The sequence below is a fragment of the Nipponia nippon genome, unplaced genomic scaffold, assembly GCF_047370975.1.
Source record: "Nipponia nippon isolate SJK-2023a ecotype South Korea unplaced genomic scaffold, ASM4737097v1 scaffold_1, whole genome shotgun sequence".
Classification (NCBI taxonomy): Eukaryota; Metazoa; Chordata; class Aves; order Pelecaniformes; family Threskiornithidae; genus Nipponia; species Nipponia nippon.
In genome coordinates this window covers 129,092,464-129,114,542 of record NW_028262290.1, presented here as the reverse complement: position 1 = coordinate 129,114,542, position 22,079 = coordinate 129,092,464, and the positions used below count along the sequence as shown (strand labels likewise).

At 39.9% G+C, this 22,079-nt stretch overlaps 1 protein-coding gene and 1 long non-coding RNA gene across 2 annotated transcripts in view; one reads left to right on the top strand and one right to left on the bottom strand.

Moving 5' to 3' along the window:
* CHN2 (chimerin 2) overlaps nt 1-22,079 on the top strand; it is a 165,131-nt gene that overhangs the window by 30,284 nt on the left and 112,768 nt on the right. The window lies entirely within an intron of this gene.
* Nucleotides 116-20,365, bottom strand: LOC148057612 (uncharacterized). Its single transcript, XR_015702966.1, has 3 exons — nt 20,158-20,365; nt 9,173-9,235; nt 116-406 (listed from the first exon to the last, which is right to left on the bottom strand). It is a non-coding gene; the product is annotated as an uncharacterized LOC148057612 (long non-coding RNA).

Sequence of the window (22,079 nt, the reverse complement as noted above, 5' to 3'; positions counted from 1 at the left end):
AGTCTCTTTCATGTCTGATGTGTCACTTTTTGAAACAGAACTGTAGAGGAGTATCTTTGACAAATGCTAAGACGATATTTGCAGTTTTCGTGACCTTCTTTTATTAGTGCCTGTTCAAGCTGATTCATCTTTTATGTCAGCAGTTCCCAAACTTTCCTGCTTTGGACTGTTTCCTGCCTTCCAGTCTTGAAGCGGAGTTTCCAGCTGCAAGTTGCAGTGCTTTTCTGGAGTTACGACATCCCTTGTAACCCCGTTTCCGAGTGTTGGGATCCCAGCTGGGCTCGTGGACCCACATTCAGACCTGATGCTTTGTGCAGTAGTGTTAAAGCCTGGCTGGCCTTGCTTTAAGCTGCCCTTCCCAACAGGTGACAAATGTGGGATTTATCCAGCATAAGAAGGTCCAGGCCTGCATGAAGAAGGCAATTTGTTGTCATTCAGAGAAACAACAGGCATCTACTAGGAATACAGAGGACCTCTAAGGAAAGGTTCATAGGAAGGTGCTGACTGTGTAATGGTGTCAGCCTCCTATGGAAGAAGCCCAGAAGAGAGCAAGGAGCAGGAGCTTGGAGATAAAAGCCTCGCCTGCAGCAGGATAAATGAACAGTGGTCCATATATCAGGAGCAAGTGGGGCTGTAGAAGTCATGGCTCATGGATTACATAAAGGAAGTTTCAGAAGGGTTGGTAAGAACACACTTGCGGTGGAAAATGCGTTTAACGTGAAAGGCAGGCAGAGCTAAACATAGATCAAGCAAGTGTAGTACTTGGGTTATGTAGGTGGACTGTAGTCTCAGACTGAGTCTTTCTTATTCTAATTTTACGTTTGGTTTTAAGAAGTAAGCTAGGCTATGGCTTAAATCTTAGGGAAACGGCTAATTACAGAAAGTGAAGTTGCTCCTATCATCTCTTTTTAGGTTGGAAGAGGCTTGGAGTAGTAAAGGCTAGTCAGGTTCCCCGAGGGGCAGGATGTGACTGGGAACATTTCCTTGTGCGCAGTGAAGCGCTGATCTGAAGAGGAAGTGTTTGAAGGGTGGATAAATGTCTGCGTGTATATTTAGCCAAAACCTCTGTGACAAAGGGAAGCAGGGACTGGAAGGATTGCCAGGGTCTTGGCGCGCAGCAGTGGTGGTGGAGGAGCCAGCTACTTGGAACAGGCAGTACCCAACCTTCTGTCCAGGCTGGGTGCTGACAACAGGGTCTGACCTCAAAAAATTTCTCTTATGTTCCCAGTGTCATTTCAACATCAATACAAATTAACAATCTAAATAGTATTATTTTTCACGTATATTTCAGTGAAGGCTATCCAAGCCTTTGCTAGTACGGCATTTTAACTGACGTGCAAAATCTGTGAGATCTGTACCAATACACCCCCATTATGAGTTACTGAGGGACATAAATGTTGTGATCACTTTTTGAAGGAAATGAGTGTTGGAACTGCAGGAGGAATTAAAAATCCAAATTCAGTTTTGTTAATTCAGGTATATAAACAGGGCTTCCCAAGACAAAGGGGTTGAAAAGGTAGCCTGTGAACTAAAAACTCTGTTTACATATATAATGTTCTGTTTATTATTTATGAAATATATTTTAAAAAACCCTTTCTGACTTGTGGATTGTTTATTTGAGGGAAAAAAGCTAAGTCTAACTTTTTAGAAAATGCAATGTTTTCTGGAATGCTTGGTTCAGCATATATAAAACTATATTTTGAAAAATTTATTCCACTTAACTCCATTAAAAGAAATCTGAGCATCTGGCGGTGTAATAGTAAAATCTATAGTGCGTTTCTCTTCAAAATGCAGCTGAACACAATCTTCCCCCTGATATTTCTGATGAGTATGTGATAGCTATATCAGCTATTTCTATGTTACTCATTTTGACAGATTAACTTTTTGATGGGAATTTTCCATGGAATGAATCTTTTTGTAAACATGTACTTAATAAATTAGAAGTTGACTAACAGGCAGTGATGACTAAATTATAATGTAGGAAATATTAATATGACAAGAATTCATGTATCTTAAGAGTGATTTGAGTTTGTGGTCTGTTTGCATATGTTGCTGTTAGCAGCAAACCAGCCAAGGAACAAACAGTTCATCCTCTCGGTATATTTTTGCCAGTTTCCAGAATAAGTAATATCAAGTGAAGAACTGCACACTTTCGTTTTCTAAAAGCAGCTTTGCCCTCCTATAGAAAAAAAATATTTTGGAAAAAATCTCATTTAATGTAATTGATATATCACAAAAGTAAAAAAAAAAAAAAAAAAAAGACATTGTATCCATTAGTACTTCTGCTAGTTCTTGTATTTGGGTCTTTAGTCATTTGTTGTCTTTCACCTATCGTTTTCCCCATATATAGATCATTTCTCCTCTTAAAGCACCAAGAACATACATATGCTGAAGGCAATATTTGACATATAAAGATTCATGTAAGGATAAAAAACTTGGCAGATTAAACCAGGGCTCAAAAATGCTGAGGAATGATAAGATGTTGCATTGCACTTCAAAAAGCAAAGAGGTTGAGGTTGTTTTTTTTTAATAATGAGCATATGTCAGACAAGGCTTTTTTCCTGGTAAAACCTACAGCAGGATTAGCAGAAAAGGTAGTGCCATTCGAGAATGTATGTGCTAATTTCTGAACGCTTGAAGTTTATTCCTTTTTACTCCTTGCTATGTCTTCTCAGTTGATTAGTAATAAATCACTTTTAAGCCAGGGCACAGGGGACTATGGCACAGAATAAAATGCAAGGATGACAGGCTCGTTTACTGGCTTAGCACACAAACATGTTAGGCATATTGCCATTAGTCGTCTTGAGTTTGGAGTTCAGTTCAAAGAGATGCTTGTCAATGCATTTCCAAAAGGATGCGTTACTCATTTCCATAACGATGCTGGTGGTGACTGCATGCTCAGTAGAAGCTATGAAGAAACTGGAACTTCCTCTTTGTTCTTGTTTTGACATGGGATATATGGTTTATACTAACTAGGTTCTATGGTATTAAAAGTAATGAATAATTGTACATAGTTTTCTGGCTAGAAGAAAGTTGAAAGCACACTTTTCAAAACACTCAGCTTTGCCTGGACTTTGTTGGGTACATTACTGAGGAGAACGTGTCCTGATTTGTTGGGTGGATCGAGCTCATCCAAATGGACTTTCTGGGGCCACAGCTGGTCAGAATAGACTGAGGAAACTGGGATGCTGAGAAGTACTGGGCCTTTGTAGATGGCACAGGCCCTGGCACATCTGTCCACCATCCTTAGTGCTCTCCTGCTAAAGAAGGGCAGTGTCAATGAACTGTCATCAAATGATGGCTCTGACTAAGCCTTGACGGGGTGACAGTTCCAGAGAGGTTCTAGAAGGACTCCTGAAATGTATGTAAATGCATGTCATAGGGAAAAATCTGAAACCCCAGAAAATGAATTTCATCCTGTCCCCCCCAGACGAACATGTTCTAGTTCCTTTTCTGTCCTGCTTGCCAGCATGAGATGTTCTGATCATCCTGCAAGAGAGTGGTAAATCGCCCTTTTAAAGAGCTGTTATGGTCAATGGCAGGAAGTGGCGATGCCATCAGAACGCGTTTAGTACATGCTCTTTCAGGAAAAAACATAACTTTAATTTCTCAGACGAATCCTTGCCAGGGGAGGGGAAGGAGTGGCTATAGACTGAATGGATTGACAAGGAAAAATCCTGATAAAATCCTTGCTGTGTTTTGTTAAAGGACATTTTAACAGGTCTGATTCAGCAGCTTCTCAATGGCCACAGTACTCGCATGAAGTTTAGCCTTGGGGCCCTAAGTATTGCCGTGAGTTAGAACTGAGCAAGCCTGTATATGCGCTTTACCTGACCTGTGTACCATAGATTATATTGTAATAGCTTTATTATACTTGCAAAAAAAATCTTGCTAAATGAAGTAAACTTTCTAATACTTTTTCAAATGTGTAAAATTGACTCTGTCAAAATTGAACTCTTTTTAGGTAAAATTCTATGTCTATGAAATCTTCCGAAGTATTTGAAAATCAGGTCAAATTCTGTCTTCTAATCTTTGTGTTTAACACTTTGTATTTAGCACTTTGCATCTTAGTTTATTTGTTTTGATATCAACATTTTACTACCACTGAGCCTGCAGACATTTGTAACTTACCTAACAAAATTATTTTCTTCTATTAATGAAAAACTTTATTTTTCCCTGTAGAAGCACATAATCAAGAATTGATTATACCAAACCGACTAAAAGCTTCCATGGGAGCTTGAATCTGAAGAATTCCCAATACAGAGAATGGAAATCAAGTGCAGCTAGATCAATGTGATTCCTGTTCCTAGTTATTTATACAAGTAACAGGAACTAGGCTACGCTAATAAGCAAGTCAGCCTTTGAAGTACAAAGCGTATGCAAATGTGTTAGCCAAAATTTGGAGTTTGGAATGTAATTAAGTGAGTAGAAGAAATACTGAGGATGCAGAAAAGTTACGGGACTATGGCCCACTTTCCAAGTGGAATTTACTGAGTTTTTTGAAGTCTGTCTTCATGTCCCAAATCTTTTTCATTCTTCTGATTGTAATTTCAGTTGATAAGCAATATTGTAAGCTGTTGCAGTTCATGGATGGATGTTTTGCATGTTAATGCTCATACATTCTTCCTGCTGTTTATGTAAATAAGGGACTTTTGCATTTACTTTTGCATTGCTTAGATCTTAACAAGCACAGCATTTTTAGGAATGCTCAAACTTAGGTAATTTTGCTCCTTAATTTCTCTTAGCTTCTTTCCAGCAGCAGCATTGAGTCAGTATGCTCACCAGCTTTAAGGGGAATTTAAAGGGAAAGGCTGGTACAGACCTAGGGGTATGGAAAAGTGAAAGATGAACACATGGAGTTTGAATATTAGGAAAATGAAAAAAATTACTGGTGAATGGATATAACTATTTGTAGAAGAAAAAGCCAATAGAGAGAGTATAGAAAAGGGGAAAACAGTAAGGCAAGAAGGGAATTTTGAACACTTGAGTAGTAGCAGAAAGGAGTAAATGAAATTAAAGAAGAAAGCTATAATTTTAGTGGTCAGAAGCTGGTATGTACTTTCCAAGCATCCCAGCCCATGCTGGCTTTTCCTGTTTGTTTGGGGGCTTTCTACATTTTAGCTTCCCTTTAAAATCTACAAGTGCTTTAGCTGAAAGTTTTATGTGTTTCTTAGGGCCCAATTCTGAATTTGTAGGGAACACGCTGCAAGAGGTAGTTGCAGAGTGGCCCTGCTCTCATAAATAATGAAAGTTAATGAATGAAGGTGAGTACTCTGTAATGTGGGATAGAGTTCATTGTTCTCTATCCGGAAGATGAGAGAAGTTATTCTGGAAAAACAGTGTTTGTAATATGCAAACCCACTAATGGCGTTGTTCACATGAGCAGCTGTTGCAGCATTAGACTGTATACGTATAAAATCTAAGGACTGGGTTTGAAGTAGCACTATGAGAGTGGTAACAGATTGAGTCAGAATAGGTGCTTGGATGCTGACATACCACTTTAGATTTCTTTAGTGCATTGATCCATACACCACCGGTAGAGTTAAGTGAGAGATTTTGAAGGTAGCAGCTGACTGCAGTGAAGGGAATGGCTGGGGAACTATGCCTTTGATCCATTAGTCATCTTTGTTTTGCAAGACTGTTGATGACAAAATACTGGTGTTTTGGTTTATGCAGTGAAGTTTCTTGTAACACAGATGGAACTAACAAAAAAAATAAAGAAGAAGAAAGCACCTTATCTAAGAGGAAGAAGCTACATGGAGTACCTTGGCACCTCCCGGGTTGTTTGCTCTTTCTTTCCTGGTAAAAAAGGAAAGCTTTCAAAACAAATTTGAAAGCACGGATTAGGATGTGTGCTCCATGTATATGTCTCCTACTTATTTAGTAGGAGAATATAAAATAGTAGTAACAGTTTATATAGTAGTAATTGTACAATGCGAATTACAGATTGAATTCTAAAGGGAAAATCCTCCATAATGAAAAGAATCTTCAGAAACATAGTCGGCGTACTGAAACTTAATTATCAGATGAAAATCTTTTTTACCTCCAGAGGAGTCAAATGTTCCAAATTCATAATTTTTAGAAAGACTTCAACAAGTATAGAAATCATATAAAACTAGAAATCTCGGGGAGTAGAAGAGCATAAATTTTTAATAATATTGAGGGCAACTTACAAAATATTGCAATCCAAGATAAATACCTTGGCTTTGGTATTTATTATTAAACATCTGCTTTGAATCCTGCGTAGTGGAACACTTCTTAGTATTTCCTACTTGTGATTCTTGCTTAGCGCGGGTCACAGAAGTGAAGCCCGACAGGAAATGATCATGTGCAGCCCCGCACGCTTTCGCTCCCCTTACGAGCTTTGTTTGCATCCTGTTTTTTAAACAGGTAATGATTAAGTGTCTTGCAGAAAAAAACAGAACTTGGAAGGCGTGGTATTTTAGCTTTGCTTAAAAATATTTTAACATGCACGTCTCTTTTCTGGGACTGGCAAAGGTTTTGACTAGCCGTTTCTTATAGTCTGATGTTTTATTGCCATACTGCCTGTAATGTTCGAGCTGGGATTGGGAACCTCGTGTGGTAATCGCTACACAAACCACCATTTACCACTTCAGAAAGCTTTATTCATTCTTAGCCTATGTCCTATGTAGTACAGTATACTTTTGTTGGCAGAAGCGATCGTCAGACTTCAGGACGTTAAAACGCCATCTCTAAAGATTACCCTTTTTATGCAATTTCTTGCTTCCATTTGCTCTCTGCTCAGCAAAACCACCTGGGTGTGAACTGTGCAGTGTGGCTGCAGTCAGTCATAATTTTTCTGCTGAGGAAAGAGATTATTTGCCAAATGCTTCAGGCTTTTCAAGAATGCAACTGAAACTAAAGAATATGTTGAGATTTCTGCTCGCATGCAAAAGCTGTGCATTATTCCCCCATGGGAAATATGATTTTGTGTGTTAAGATGCTATTTAGAAATGGCTCCTATGTTGCCTGTACTCCAGGAGTGACTGTGGATGGCAGTAGGAGGTTTGGGAGTGCAGGGAATACGCATCAGAGCCATTCTGCGCAGATCTCATTGCAAACAAAGTACGTAAAACATTGAATTGGATCTCTACTGACAGAAAACGCTGAAGGTCTGTGGAAAGCTGCAGTCATCGCTGGCATCCTCAGAATTAGAATGAGGCTGGAGATCTGCTGGCTTAGGCAAGCTGTCTAGTCCACATGGATGGTATTTAGGTTTTGGCCTTATAAGTTTTTGGCAAATTTAGTCTTGGGAAAATTTTTAGTTGGGCTTGATGTAATTAGGTAACTTCATGTATGAAAAAATACAGTAATTTCTGAGAACATTTATTCAACAGCAAGTTTAAATGCTGTTAGAGGACAAAAGGCCAATATAGGTTGTTATAATTGTCCAGCGAGAAGTTGTTAGAGCATTGGAGACCCCAGGGCACTCCAGAAAACTTTATGCTGAAGCAGCCTTCCCTCGTACGGTTTAGGTAGACCTACAGTTGTTGAATAGATCAGCAACAGCGCTGGTGGGATGTAAAGAACAATTTTTACCTTGTTTTGGAAAGGAGGTGATCCTAGAGACATTGTGAAGAAGTAGCACTGCATGAACACTGCTTGGACAGGGGCAAAACCAAGAAAGTGCCTCCAGCTTTTTGAACTTAATTGATAAGGTGGTAGGTGACACTGGGAAATGGTAAAAGGTACAGAGCACAGAGAGTTTAAGAGACAAGGAGGTTTACATTTCAAAATAGAAAGGTCCTTTCTGAAGATTAATTGTCTTTTAGGACCTCTTAGAACTGGGTGTGTTAAAGACTCTGTCTTTCTTTTAATGAAATAAGACCTGAATGTTTTATGCAGTAACACACATTTGCATGCTGTGGAAAGTGATTTTTATGTTACATGTATTTATTCCATAAGTTCAGTCTTAAGGAATGAGGCTGGTATAATCAACTTCAATATTAACAAAATTTTCAGCAGGGAGGGGCTGCTAATGCAAGCTTAAAATGACAGTTTAGAACTTTTTTTAGTAAGAATTCAGAATTCATCACATATATCATACTGTACATGTTGCTAGAAACATACTTCGCTGTATACTGCTGTACTTAAAAATTGGGCAGAAAGAAATCAGTGGTTGCCCAGATGCCTCAGCACCACTCTCAGTTTGATCAAGCATTCCAGATTCAATAACCCAACTCAGAACAGTGTGGCACAGCCTCATCCTGTGTTCAAGGATGATTTGCTGATGGACTTGCTTACTATTTTGGGGTATGTGAAGCCATAACAGTATAACTGCCATGGGTCTCTTGCGCAATGTGCCAAGACCATGACAAATCCCCAGCTGCTATTAAGTAATTTTCTTTATTGGACACGAGAAGTGGAAATAAATGCTTCATTCTTGGTTTAAAATTTAAGATTTGGGTAATCTATATTATAATAATTTGCCAAAACTGGGTCACGCAAATTCTGGTTTACCCCTTCATATGGTGTTACTGCAGGAGTGAAGTTTTTGTTTCCCACCCTACTTGCAATGCAGTCAGGAGAACACTTTTTATAATAGATTGACTTCTAGTTCTGTGTCCCTGTGCAACTATCATTTACATTTAAGTCTATAATTTGTTCTCTAATGTCTGTTATAAGGAAGCAAGACATGACTGTATGACTTTGAGAGATCAGAAGTGTAAGGTGTTGTGGAATAACCAACCCAGCGCTATTAATTGCGTTTCCTATATCATGCTTCCTATGTTTTTTGTTTATGCTACACATGAGGATTTTTAATAGGAAGCTTGATTCTGGAAGCAGTGGAGCATATCAACAATGAAATAATTGTTTTAAGAGACACTGTAAAGGCTGATAGTCCCAAATTTTACCTACATGTTTTTTGTTTACTTTATGGGCTTGATGCTAGTCTAGACCTGCCTCTAATGCTGCTAGCTTCAAAGCTTCTTAGGTATAAGAGGAGCCTCCCTCTGCCTTTTTTGCCTCCGGCAGTGTGGTTGTTTGAAGCTGCTCTTTGTTTTCAGTCTGTAACATCTTGATGTTAGTCTGCATATAACACAGCAATTCAAGTTCTTTCAACCCTGTGTAGTAATCACATTTATGAGAATGTAGTTATGGCTGTAGTCAAAATGTTCATTGATGGTGTAAGAGAATGTTGATACCTTACCTGTAACTTTCAAATCACCTCTCTTCAAGAGACTTGAATGGTGGAGAGTGTCCCCAATAATGTCTGAAATACAAGGTTGAAAAGAATCAAAGCCAAATACAGAATACATTTTGAAGACTGTAATTGAGTATACTTTGATGGTGTGGAGCACCCAAGGTGAGGCAGTTGGCGAGTCTGCAGTGATTCTGTTGCATGGGTATTTCGAATTACTAAGCAATTGAACTTTTAGGGTCATCAGCAGGCAATGAAGAACTTCAGTGCTAAGCACTGAATGGAGATGGAGATTTTCCCTTGACAAAAAGGAGATGAAAGTTTGACATAAAGCCTTCAATAACAACTGACAATTAGTGTATTCTGATTTTAGGTGAGCAGCTTGGTACTGTGAGAGCACCTGGTTGGAAGTTTCTAAAGCTGAAAAGTTAGGACTCAGAGTCTCTTTTGAAAACAGGGCCAGAGTCCCAGCTAACCTCAAGTTTACAGTGCTAAGTCCTTAGTATTTGGGAAGTATGAACAGTTAGAGTTGTGCCGATGCTGACAGGAAGACAGACCTTGGAGAAGACCTCATTTTTAATACTTGATACCTGAACACAAGTATTTACATGTATTTTGCTAAGTAAACACTCATTCTTTACAACACAAGCTTTTTGGTGAAAGATTTGCAAGTTGCTTTTCCTTTTATTTGATTCCAAGTTTTAATTAGTTCTTAAATGTCTTTCAGTATCTGACTCAGATAGGCTGTTCTGTCGTAGGATGTTGACTTTGTATCTGGGTGTGATAAGAGTCACTTGCTCTTAACAATCAGGCATAGGCTAGAGAGTGCATAGACTACCATTTAAATTTATATGTGTTTACCATATCTTCATTGCCCCCACAAAAATAAATAAATAATAAGAAAGGAACCTGGCAATTTCTAATCATGAGTAACATGGCTGGCAGGTTAATTGCAGGCTTAGGCATGAATATGCAAAGGCGGAGATGATTCACAATTACAGGAATAAAAGGACAATGAATGAGGTCTTTGGCTAGATGTACAGTTATGCCAGTGAGGCCTGGCACCAGAGAGGGTGGATATAATACTTCCTCGATTGGGAAATCATCATGATCAAGAACAAGTTGTTCCGTGAGCTGAACTGCAATGAAACCTGGTTTCCTATGGGCTTGTAACATACCCACTGCGCTGCATGACTTCACCTCCTCACCATGTGCTTCACCCCAGTATCTGCAGCTGCAGTTCCCATGGTCTTCACTGCTCCCTTGCGTCAAAGCAATCACCTGTGCTCTCCCCCCAATAATATTTCCTCCTCCCCTCATGCTCCCTTAACTGCCAGCTGAGCTGGAGGCATTATGCATTGCTCTTAAATTTAACAAACTCTTAAATCCATCCTATAGCCTTTCTCATATTGGTAAGTCACAAGTTTTACCTACGTTCTAGAGAATGCAGCTGATAAAATGTAAGGGTAACCTTAAGACACTATTCAGTTGGGAAAAAAAATTGAAATGTTCAGAGTCTAAATTCAGACTGAAATTTTGCAGCTTGAAACCATAGTTTATATCTGTTGGACTGTAGGATCTCAGTGGCTTTTAAAAATCTCTAGTCTTTAAGATGCAGAGGGGCCCTTGACTAACTCCTGATTAACTCTCACCAACTTAGGGGGAAAGTAAAGAGTTACCCTTTCTATCAATTTTTTGATGGGTGTTTAAGTTTTACCACTTCTTTGGTAACTTGTTTCCTTCACTACATAATGGATTAGGAAAGTTCTTTTAATATGCCTGTGTTGGATAATATGAGTGGTGCACTCTTGTGGTTTTGTGACCATAAAGAGGTTTTGTGACCATAAAGATTTGCAAAATGCTCATTTGCAAGGTGACAGAGTACTAAGATGAATCTGGAGAACCTTCCCGCACAATGTGCTTTTAGCTGCAGTAGCACTTCACAGTAAATCTGTCATGAAAGGTATGGCACTGGCAGTATTTGCTGTTGTTTCAGTGCACAACAGTTGCATTTCTCTTTCTCCCTGGTTTTGCTTTATACTCTGTGACAGTTGAGTCACTTGGTGAGTGTCGATGAGCTCTGCATTTTTCTTGTGGCTTTTCAAATAGCCTGAGTGATGAAAAGAGCTGGAATGAAACGGGACATTGGCCCTAGTTTTGCTGTTTTGCTAATTTCCTGCAGATTTTTTTCAATGTAATTTAAATATGAAACAGGTTATAGTGTGGTGATCCGAATAGGTTTGAAAAGTAATATGACATTTACCACAAAGTACTTGTGAGGAATAAAGACTGAACTGGGTTTATGGCTGTTTGGGTTGTAGAGGAATGAAGCTTTGATCAATAATCTTGAAGTACCCAAAATTGCTGCTGACGTCTTTAGTCGATGTACATAATGAGGAAGACAAGGCAGTCATATGGAACAGTGTGCTCATCTGGACAAGCTGAGCCAATCCACAAAAAAAAATCCTAAAGAAGTTTCTACTTTAAAGGGTGATCTCTGATTGACTGTGTCAGAATGGGGTTATAGTGTCCCAGCAAGCAGTAACTGGTATTTTTTTAAAGTGTGATAGTGAAAATGCAACTCAAGAGAGGCTTTAACAAAATGAGCTCATAAACTCTGAGAACACGTAAGTAGGGCAGTAACCATCAGGAGCCGACTGATGACTTACAGTATGCGTGTGACTGGTGGAACTGGTACTAGAGTACTGAGTCAGTCCTCCTCATCTCCTTCAAAAAGGAAGTTGTAAAAGGTAACAACAGAGGAGACAGACACCAGAATGATACGGGGCCTGAGTAATGAATGCGTCTTACACAATAAACGTAACAAATTCATCAGGCTCATTTTATCAAAAAGGAGTTTGAGGGAGAGCTTGATTACAGCGTACAAATTCCTCCACAGAGAGGAGATAGGGAGTGCTAAAGGCTTTTTTTAATTTCGTTGAAAATGAGTAATAGTCAGAAGCAGAAACCAGATGAAGTCAAAGTAGAAATAAGGTACTTGATTTAATGTGAGAAAGGATGAATGAGTGAGGGAGATGATGCAGTCACTGTCCCTTGATTTCTTCCACTCAACACTGAATGCTCTTCAAAAAGGTGCATTTTCATAAAACATTAGGAACAACAAGGGTATGATATATAGGACATTATACAGTTTGAGGCTTGGTGTCCTGTGAAACTCAATAAAATGACCAGATCACTTTGGCTGAAGACACTAATACAGCGGTTAATTCACAAGACGCCTGTATGTAAGTACAGTTAAAGTGCCTGTTTCACATGCTGACCTACTTTGGTGCTGAAGTACTTCAATCGTTAAGCTCATGGTGAGAATTAGTCACAAACTTACTTCAGTGTAACAATTTCTGTTCGTCTTTTAAACCTCTTATCATCTCACAACACTTTTATTTGTAGAGCAGCATTACTAATTAGTATACACATGATACTGAAAGCACTGATAGGCAAACAGTGCTGAAGAGCCAATAGAGGAAGGGTAAAATACTGTTTTATTTGCAATTCATGATAATTACTTGCTTTTCTTAAATTGAAAGAATGGCAGTGGCCTTGTGGATGCAGAGCAAAGTGTGTGATGCCGTTTTTCTAAAAGTTTAAGGCTTTAGGAGTATCTCAGGATTGGAGAAGGGGAAGCAGGAGGGAGGTGGGCTTTTCAAAAGCATTAGACAAAAACATTTCAAAAGGTATTTTAGGGTTAGATGATTATGAAATTAATACTGATGATTGTTAGAGCAACTTTTTAAAATGTCACTATTTATTCTGAGTTCATTTTCTTCTGAAGGAGACTTTCAGAAAATATCATGGGACTTCGAGGTATAAATTGATAAAATCTACTGTACTATTTTTAGGAGTGAGCAAGGCTCTTCAGTAGCAGTGCGGAGGTCAGAGTGGTTTTTAAAATACAATTTAACTTTTTGTTATTGGTAGGGGTTTTTTTGCTTAGCTGTATGGCCTTTTCCTTTCTTTAAAAGGAGCTGCAAGGAAAGGTCAATTGAGGGAGTACAGCTGATGCCTGCTGGGAGGGGGACATAGCTTGGCATACAAAATACCTGGTCATTAGGACCCTCCCCAGAAGGATCTGAGTGCTATAATTAAAAGCAGTACTACATTTTTGTATGCAGCTTCAGTTGTGGTAAGTGCTAAGTACCCTCAATTTTAACCGTACTCAGATCTGAAAACGATCAGTCACAGGAGCAATTCATGATCTTACACATTCTGGACCATGTACCTTGTTAGTCTTTTAATGACATCTACTCTGCCTCTTGACCTCTACCCCTCGCACACTGATCTCTGCAAAAAGGGCTAAAAGACTGTTCTATTTAATAGAAAGGACATAGCAAGAAACACTAGATGGGTCTGAAAGAAGAGGGCTGTCAGTAATACATGAGATTTGATTCAAGATCAGGTACAGTGCTCTAGTATTTTATTTTCTCTGTTTCTTTCTTACTCCAGACATTGTACTGTGTTAAGTGCCAAGTGAAGCAGCATGTCATTGTTCTTATTTTTGCCATCCTAACCATTTAAAGCGAAGTTTGGGTCAGGAATGAGAATAATTTTCTGTTTCCTTCCCTGTCATTAGTGGGGCTCTGAGCGCTGAATGGCTTTTCAGGAGAGTTATGCATTTCCTTTTGTTTTCCTCCCTGGAGGAGTGGAATAAGCTACAGGCTGGTGAATTTTATTTCACTGAAGCATTCTCCTTGGAAAATATAATGAAAGCTGTGCCACAATTCCAGCCTCAAGTATCCAGTCTGGGGAAAGGCCAATGTTTGATAATGCTCTTGTGGGATCTAATGGGTCGTGTGACAGTTCCCGTTCTCTAGAGCCACCTTTGTGAGGGCAGCCTTGACCTTCTGCAGACCTGGGAATGGAGAGGAGAACTTCTTCAGTAAATGGGTGTCACAGGAGAGGAAAGAGTAAAACTTTGTTATTGTCACTCTTCAGTTCATTTGAGGAAAAAACATGTTCTGATATCAAAATCGGTGTTGCTAATTGTCATTTAGTGTCATCCTTTTCAATTTTCTTTGTTGAAGCATGTGCCCACTAAAAATGAGCAAATGTTCCTCATGAAGGGAGCTTCTTAAACTCAGGATTTAGAAACTAAAACAGTGATTTCCTGTCTCTCTGTCAAAAGAAATCATTTTAATTATTTACAATTCTGTTCCCATTTCCTACCTTTGTTTTAAAAATGGTCGAAAGAATTCTTAGTTGAAATAAGTACAGATACAGATAATTTTTGGGCAGAGCTACACAACAGCCGACATCTAATTTATGACACAGAGACAGTGGGGCTGAGTTGCAGGAGGCTTTTGGGGGTTTTCTTTACATTAGGTACATTAAATTCCTTTAGCACGTTTTGTAGAGGTCCTAATGTTAATAGGAACTTTGGCTATGTAGCAACAGCAAAACATGTAGCAAAATTTTATATTGTGGATTGGAAATTAATTTTCCTATGGTGATTTCACATAAATTAAAACTCTTGAGGGGAAAGTTTTGCAATCCCTGGAAATCAGTTTGATGTGTGTGTATTCATCCAGGGACTGAAATTGATCCCATGAGATCTTTTCTGTATCAACATTCTCTTAATTCATGTGGGCAATAGGATTTCAGTTTTATACATTTGGAAGTGCAACCTTGCTCTGAGCTATATAGATAAAGTTGTGCATATGCATACACGTGTTGTGCATCTCCTTGTGCACGGACACTCTTCCAGCACACAGTCACATAGCAGATTTTGTGCTGTAGGGGTAGAGATAAAAATCCTCTTAAAACCTACCCTGTGATGGACCACTTGTCATACTATTCTGAAATGCCTTCTTCCCTATGCGGAGCGGAGAGATGTAGCTGCCTTGGTGGGAGGGGAAGGGAGCAGAAGAGGGGGTTTATTCCATCCGTCTTACACAGGACTCAAACACACCTGGAAGTATCTCTCTAGACTGATAATTGAAGTAGCCTAAATGACTAGCTGAGACTAGATGCACAACTTCTAGATGGCTAAGTTGAGACAAATCCCTAGAAACATTTCATTATGCTCCCTCTGTCCAGGCTTAGTCTTTGGACAATCTGAGGCCTGACAGAAGGACCAAACCAGTTTGTCTCAGCAGCTTACCAGTAACTAGTGGGTTTGTGTCCAGATGTACCAATGTGCAGGTATGTCTTAAGTGTGGTAGAGACTGAATCAGATTAACCTGTTTGAAATAAGTATAAGTTACATGCCAGGCTGACCCATCATTTTTTTGGCAGATCCAGGCAGAAGAAGTAATGTTGATTTTATCTTCTTTGGAAAGAATATACCAAGCACTGCATCTGACTTATTCTTTGTGGCTTTTGACAGGCTTTTAGCCACTGTATTATCTCTGCCAGCGCCACACCATCAGAAGCTATTAGCTAGAGTTTAGGCTGTTCTTACCTCTTCATCCGCCATCATGACACCATTTTATTAGCTTTGCACTCTGTATACCCATGTGCCACTTGTAGAGCCACTGCTGGGAGGTGAGGAAGGTATAGAGTTCTTGGTGTGCTCAGAGAGCAATCCTGGCAGAAGCTAAGAAGCGTGCAGCTACTTACATAGCAGCTATTGCCAACACTGAAACATGCTGCAGCTTTTTTTCCAGCCCATCCTCAATTGCTTATCATGGCTGTCTTGCTGGAAGTAAGTATTTTCTCAGATCTTCCCACAGATATGCTTGTTTAAGATGTTTCCTGACCTTGTTCCATCCAAAACAAGCTTGGTTAATTTATGCAGCCTAAAAACCAAGGCTTTCTTTAACCCTACCTGCTGCACTTTTGGGAGCCGAGACATCTGGCAGGAGGGCTGTGCAAGGGAGCTGGGCAGTAATCCTTTCATTGAATCATAGAAAAGTTGGTTGGAAGGGGCCTTTGGAGGTCTTGAATCAAAACCATTTCCAGCACTATATCTGGTGAACCATGGCTTTATCCAGCCTAGTCTTGAAAACCTCCAAGAATAGATATTGCACCATCACTCTGGGCAGCCTGTTCCACTGCTGCCCAGAATTTTGTTTAATCATGTTTGTCCAATCTGAACTATCCAAGCTGTAGTTTGTGATGTTTGCCACTTGTTGCATTGTCTGCTGCTACCAAGGAGAGTTTGGGTCTGTCACCACTCCAGCTGCTCTTTAAGCAATTGTAGGCTGCTATTATATTGCCTCTTGGCCTCCTCTTTGCCACACTAACAAAGTCCAGCTCCCTTAACCTCTCATTGTGGGTAATGTGCCTTCTGTATGGTGTTTGTATTATTCGTGAAGAAAGCAATGCAGTTCATTCATATTCAGTTTGGAGTGCGCCATGACCCCCAGGTCATTTCAGCAAGGCTTCTACACAACCAGTCAGTTCCCAGCCTTCAGTGATGTATGGAGTTAGTCTGCCTCAGACACCAAACTTCGCACCTCTTGTTAAACATGATGAAGTTTCTGTTGTCCCAGTCCTCAGTTTGTCAAGGTCCTTCTGAACTGAATCTCCCAGGGAGAGATTAAGCTAAACAGTAATTTACTGTTGTCCGCAAAGTTGCTGAGGGGTCTGTCTTATCACTCAAGTAGTTGATAAAGATACTGAACAATATCAGCCCGCTATTGATGTTGAGGTACTCTGCTCATTACCAGCTGCGAAGCAGTTGTAAAGCCATTGATTATCACCCTTCAGGACTGGCAATCCAGCCACCAATTTTCAACTGACCTAAGAGTCTGTTCTTCTAGCCCTTACTTCCTCAACTCCCAAGTGAGCATGGGTGGGTCACAGTGTCAAAAACCTTAATAAGTCAAGGTACATTGCATCCACCTTTCTCTCCTCATACGTATAGCAGGTCATTTGTTACAGAAAGCAGTCAGCTCAATCAAGCATGATCTGCCTGTGTTGACTGTTTTTGATTGCCTTCTTATCTTTCGTGTGTCTGGAAGCAGACTCCAAGGAACACGTTCACTGCCTTGTCCAGGGACTAAAGCGAGGCTGACCGGCCTGTTGTTCTCTTGGTCCTCCTTCTTGCCTTTCTTAAAATAAGCATATCATCAGCATTTTTCTGGCTGCTGGGGACCTACCCTGGTTCTGTGCATTTTTTTCGTACATAATGGCCACACAGTCAGATCAGCCAACTCTTTTGGCACCCTTGGATGAATCCCATCCAGCCCCAGGTATTTGAATAAATACATCTAGTTTTGCTGATGAGTGCCTAACCAGTTACTTCCCCACTGACAGCTGCCCGTCCCTTTCCCAAACTGTAGAGGTACGTGCAGAGGTCTGGAAGCAAGCTTTTCCATTTTGCCTGTCAGTAGGTTGTCTACCCCATTCATCTCTGGACCTACATTTTCCCTGAACTTCCTTTTGCTGCTGGCATTGCTTGCAGAAGCCCTTCTTGTTTCCCTTTGAATAGCTGGCTAATTCATCTGTAGCTGGCCTTTGACCTTCCTGATGTTAACCCCTAGTGACCGAGCAATGTGTTTATATTCCTTCTCTGTTGCCTTTTTAACCAGCAGAACTGCTTCTTGGAGAGGATGTGTGTCTGCAGCTTGGGTGTTCATTAAAGCACAGGGAAGCTGGAAGTGCACAGACGGTGTTCCCGTCGCTCTCCCTCCAGGGCAGAGGAGTGCCTGTTAAAGATAGCATCTTAATATTTACATCGTTTCAGTCACCTGCTTTTGTACACATGTAGCAGGTCATGAGAAACTATTACTTTCCATATCCCTGATGGCTATTTACAGTATGACTAATTTGTCTCACCAGGCACTCCATTATAAATATGTGTTATATTAGGATACTGGTGTAAATGGCCATGTTGTTCAGAAGAATTGTTCTGGTTCAACATAATACTTTTACAGTTATACTACAGTGTTACTGCTTTTGAATTCAGTGCAGTTAAAGTGTCATAAAATTGAAATATAGGAAGTGAACCTGTCTACAGTTTGCATATTTTTTACTTCAGAGACCAAATAATGGCAGCTGGCTGCAGTCTGTATTTTAAAGTTAAGAAAAAACAACGCATACATAAAACTTTTCCCGTGGTTATTCCGTGTGGGTACTGATGTGTGCCGCAGGATTGTTTATGTCCAAAGCACTCCAGAGTGAGTGGGTATGATGTAACTCTGATGGTATTATGTGGGTAAGAATCTCCTTCAGCTTGGTTGTCCTGCTCTCAAACTCTTCCCCTGAGCCAATGTTGTTGGCCATTGTTGGAAATGGTGTGTTGGGCCAGACGGGCATTTGGTCTTCTCTTGGTATTGCCACTTTTTTGTTATTATGACTTTTATACCTTGATACTTTTTAACTTTCTCTTATATATATTTAGTTCAAGTGAATGTGCTTTCTAGTACATTTTATTGGTAACTATAATTTGTAAATAGGATGGATAAAAAAAAGAATGTTGTGAAAGCTTTTTCAAGTCAAACTTTCAGTGCATCTGTTTGTTTTTTAATGCATTAATGGCAGCGCAAATGTCCACTATTTCATTAACTGTATTTCTTATTCAAGCTGAAATGGCTTATTCCTCGGTTAGTTTCTAGTACCAGTGAGTAACAAAAGAGCAGTTGACTTTGACCTTAATTCAGTTTACTCAGTGAGACATCAGTGTGCAAGGTCTGCTGCACAATTGTATTTCAGAATTATGTTTCTCTTAAGAAGACATCTCAAAGGTCACAAGAGACACTTCTTGAAAGATTTTCAATAACTGCTTGTTTGCAAGATGAAATTCCAAATCAGTAAATGAATAATGAATAGAGCTGGAATTGGATATATAACAATAACTTTTAGAAGTGAGTAGGGTAGACGTGTCCTTGTCCAATTTGAACAGGAAAAAAAAAGTACACAACTTGAAATCAGAAGAGACACCTGAACTGTACAGCTATTTGAGATTTGTTTTTTTCTGTCTGTCCCACCATACTTGGATTTTTTTGTTTGTTTGTTTGCTGGTAACTTTTGTCTCAGTACTTCAGTTTCTTCCTGCACTTATCTGCTCCTTCATGGAGTTAGGGAGTACTTTGTTATTCATGAGGAACTAAATCAATCATCACTTTCTCATGTCATCTTGCATTGCATCAGCTTCCTTTTTCAGATGAAATGGATGGGTGTAGCTCTCTATGGAGTCTAGCAGTGCTGTTTGCTGGCTTGTTTTGGGGTGGTGGTTGCTCAATAGTAGCTTAAACATTTAAACATTGCAGTTAATTTATGTTTATCCATGCCAGTGCAAGGCTTAGAGTTTAAGCACCATTGAGGTAAATGGGCATTTTTACTGCAGTAATGTTGTACCATTATCCCTACAGTCATAATTGTAAAGATTTGCATTTTCAGTGGAGCTGGGTAAGGATTAAGAGCATAAGCAGGAGAGAGGTGGGTTGTAGAGATAGAACTGAGAGCATAATTTGTCCTGCCAGCATCCTGTAATTGCTAATGATGCCTTAGAAGAAGTAAAAGAACTTGGGACTTTTGTTTGCGAGATTGCCAATTAATTTGTTTACGGGGGGGGGGGGGTGTTGAAGGAGTATTTTATGGAGTATGAAAGCTGCCACATGGCAAAAAAACTCCTTACCATTTCAAGTTTAATTTTGAGGTGCATTCAGGTTTGAGTAGAATTGAAATTCTCTTGAAACAGAAAAACTGAGACTTTCTCCCATGCATTGTATAGTCTGCTCCGCTCTGATTTAGTTCCCCGATGGCGTAACACTCTGCTACCTAAGTTGATACATTAATATTCATTAGGTATATCAGTATGGCACTGTTGGAGCCAATAAATTTTGGTTTAGTTTAAAATCAGAGATGATATTTTATACATTATGTTAGCATACAATTTTTATTAGCATATCAGACTGTGAAAGAGTGATGCATTGCAGTAAAAAGCCAAGTATTTCAAGTTAATTGCTATTCCATTAAGTAGAAGTGGTGGTTTCCGCTTAAAAGAGTGTAGAGAAATGTTTGGCTAATGAAAAGAGTGCTCAGAGTGATAATAACCGTTTGATGTAGTGAAGATGCAGCCTGAAAATACTCACCTCAGCGGTCAGAACTGAAGGCCATCAGAAGCAGGGTGGTGAGATGGGACTAGTCCAGCCTGCAGAAGGACTTATGGGATGAGCCTGAGAGGCAGTGGTGCCCGCTGAGGCCCCATTGCGGTACTAAAAATAAATAAAGCAATAAACAGCTGCTAAGATAATCATCCAGCAGCAGGTTTGTCTGACGTGACCTGCTCTTTTTGTCCAGAACAAGTAGCGTGAGAGAGCAGAAACCACATTAAAGCGCTCGGTTAGAGGGTAGCTGGTAGATGCAGGTGTGATCCAGCAAATTCTTCTGCACCGTGCTGCCGCTGCTGGGGTTGTGCTCTGCTGGTGCGCTGCCAGCCTGCACGGACGAGCGGCCCTTCTCGCAGGGGACATGGCGAGGGCAGGGAATCAAGGCAGGGTGTTCTCTTATCTGCTTTCCTTCTCTCCTGCTCAGCCTCCTGTGCTGCTTTGGGCAGGTGTGCAGCCATCACTTTTTGGGATGTGCCACCAGGTGCAAGCACAGCCACTCAAGCTCCTTCTTGATTTCCTTCCACATCCACACCCTACATCTTCCTACTTCCTCTGCCATGGAATCGGAGGGGTTGCAGCTGAAATCAGAGTGGAGGCAGGGAATTCAATTCCCGCTACCTGCTACAGAGATCTCCGTTTAGAAATGTTGAAGGAAAGCTCCTGAGACTCATTTCAACTTACAATGCAACAGCAGTTTTCTTCCTCATACCCCTCTTCAATGATGCTCTCAACAGCTACCATTGATTTCTGTGCCCCAGGTGGAGCACTGCAGCACTACAGGGCTATTTTTGTCGGATTAGAAATATTTACTGCACTGAACTTGGCACTGAAGATTGGATTTGCTTACTTCTGTCTCCCTCTCTTTCTGCCCTGCTCCTGCTTCGTGTCAGTGTAGAGAGCTGCTTGTTTTTGAAACGTGCTCTGTTGTTTGAGGTAGCAGACGTATTTGTGTCTCATTTTACCATGATGTCTAAAGGCCAGATTTGAACTGGGACTCTGCTGCTACACAAGGCTGGGGGCAAGGTGGTTCCATCCCCAGGAAAGCTCAGAGAGGCTGGGAGAAAGACTGTGCTGTTTTTCTTTCTCATATAGGGATGGAGAGTAACACAGGGAGTATTTGGAAGAGTTAGAAATTAATATCTGAAGTTTCAGTACTGTCCTTTAATTGCAAACCCATCCTTTGTCATTCTTAAATATCGGGGTGTTCCCTCCTGATACATCCGTGAGCTGTGTCACTGGTTTGTCTTTTCTCTAGCTGGACCTGTGAAACTCTGAATAAAAAATCGGTAAACCCACAGAATTTATTTTGGAAGTCAGTGCGAAGAGGGAAGAAAACATACCAATCATTCCATATACTCTTTTATGAAAAATCCACTGAAACCTGAAGTGATCAAAAGAGTAGTAGTGTGTGCGTGAGATGGAATACACAGACCACACTTGTAAAAATAAAGACTGAACCTTAGTAAGTATATAATGTAGACATATCTACATCTATATATGCTGGAAAATGTATATGAGCATATTCAGAAAAAAAAAGGACCTTGTTGAACTTTTTCAGCTAATTTAGGATATAGCCACTGGAACTCATCCATTTAAAATTTGATTGTGTAGTGCTGGTCTTTGATCAGGGCTGCTGCGTTTTGCTTTTGTTATAGGTAAAGATACAGGTTTCTGTTCTGAAATAAGGTTATCTTCACAATATTTATGGATGAAGGAATTGGATTTAAACAGGGTTTGAATTAGAAAGTGTTTGATACTGCTTCTAGCCTGGGATTTTGGTAGTTTTCAGTTTAGCTTTTAAAGAGGTTTTTAATAATCTTTATTTCGTCAGGTTAGATATTTATTTCAGTGATCAGCAGAATCTGTGTTCATCCAGTACTTCTGTAGTTCTGTAGGTCATTTTA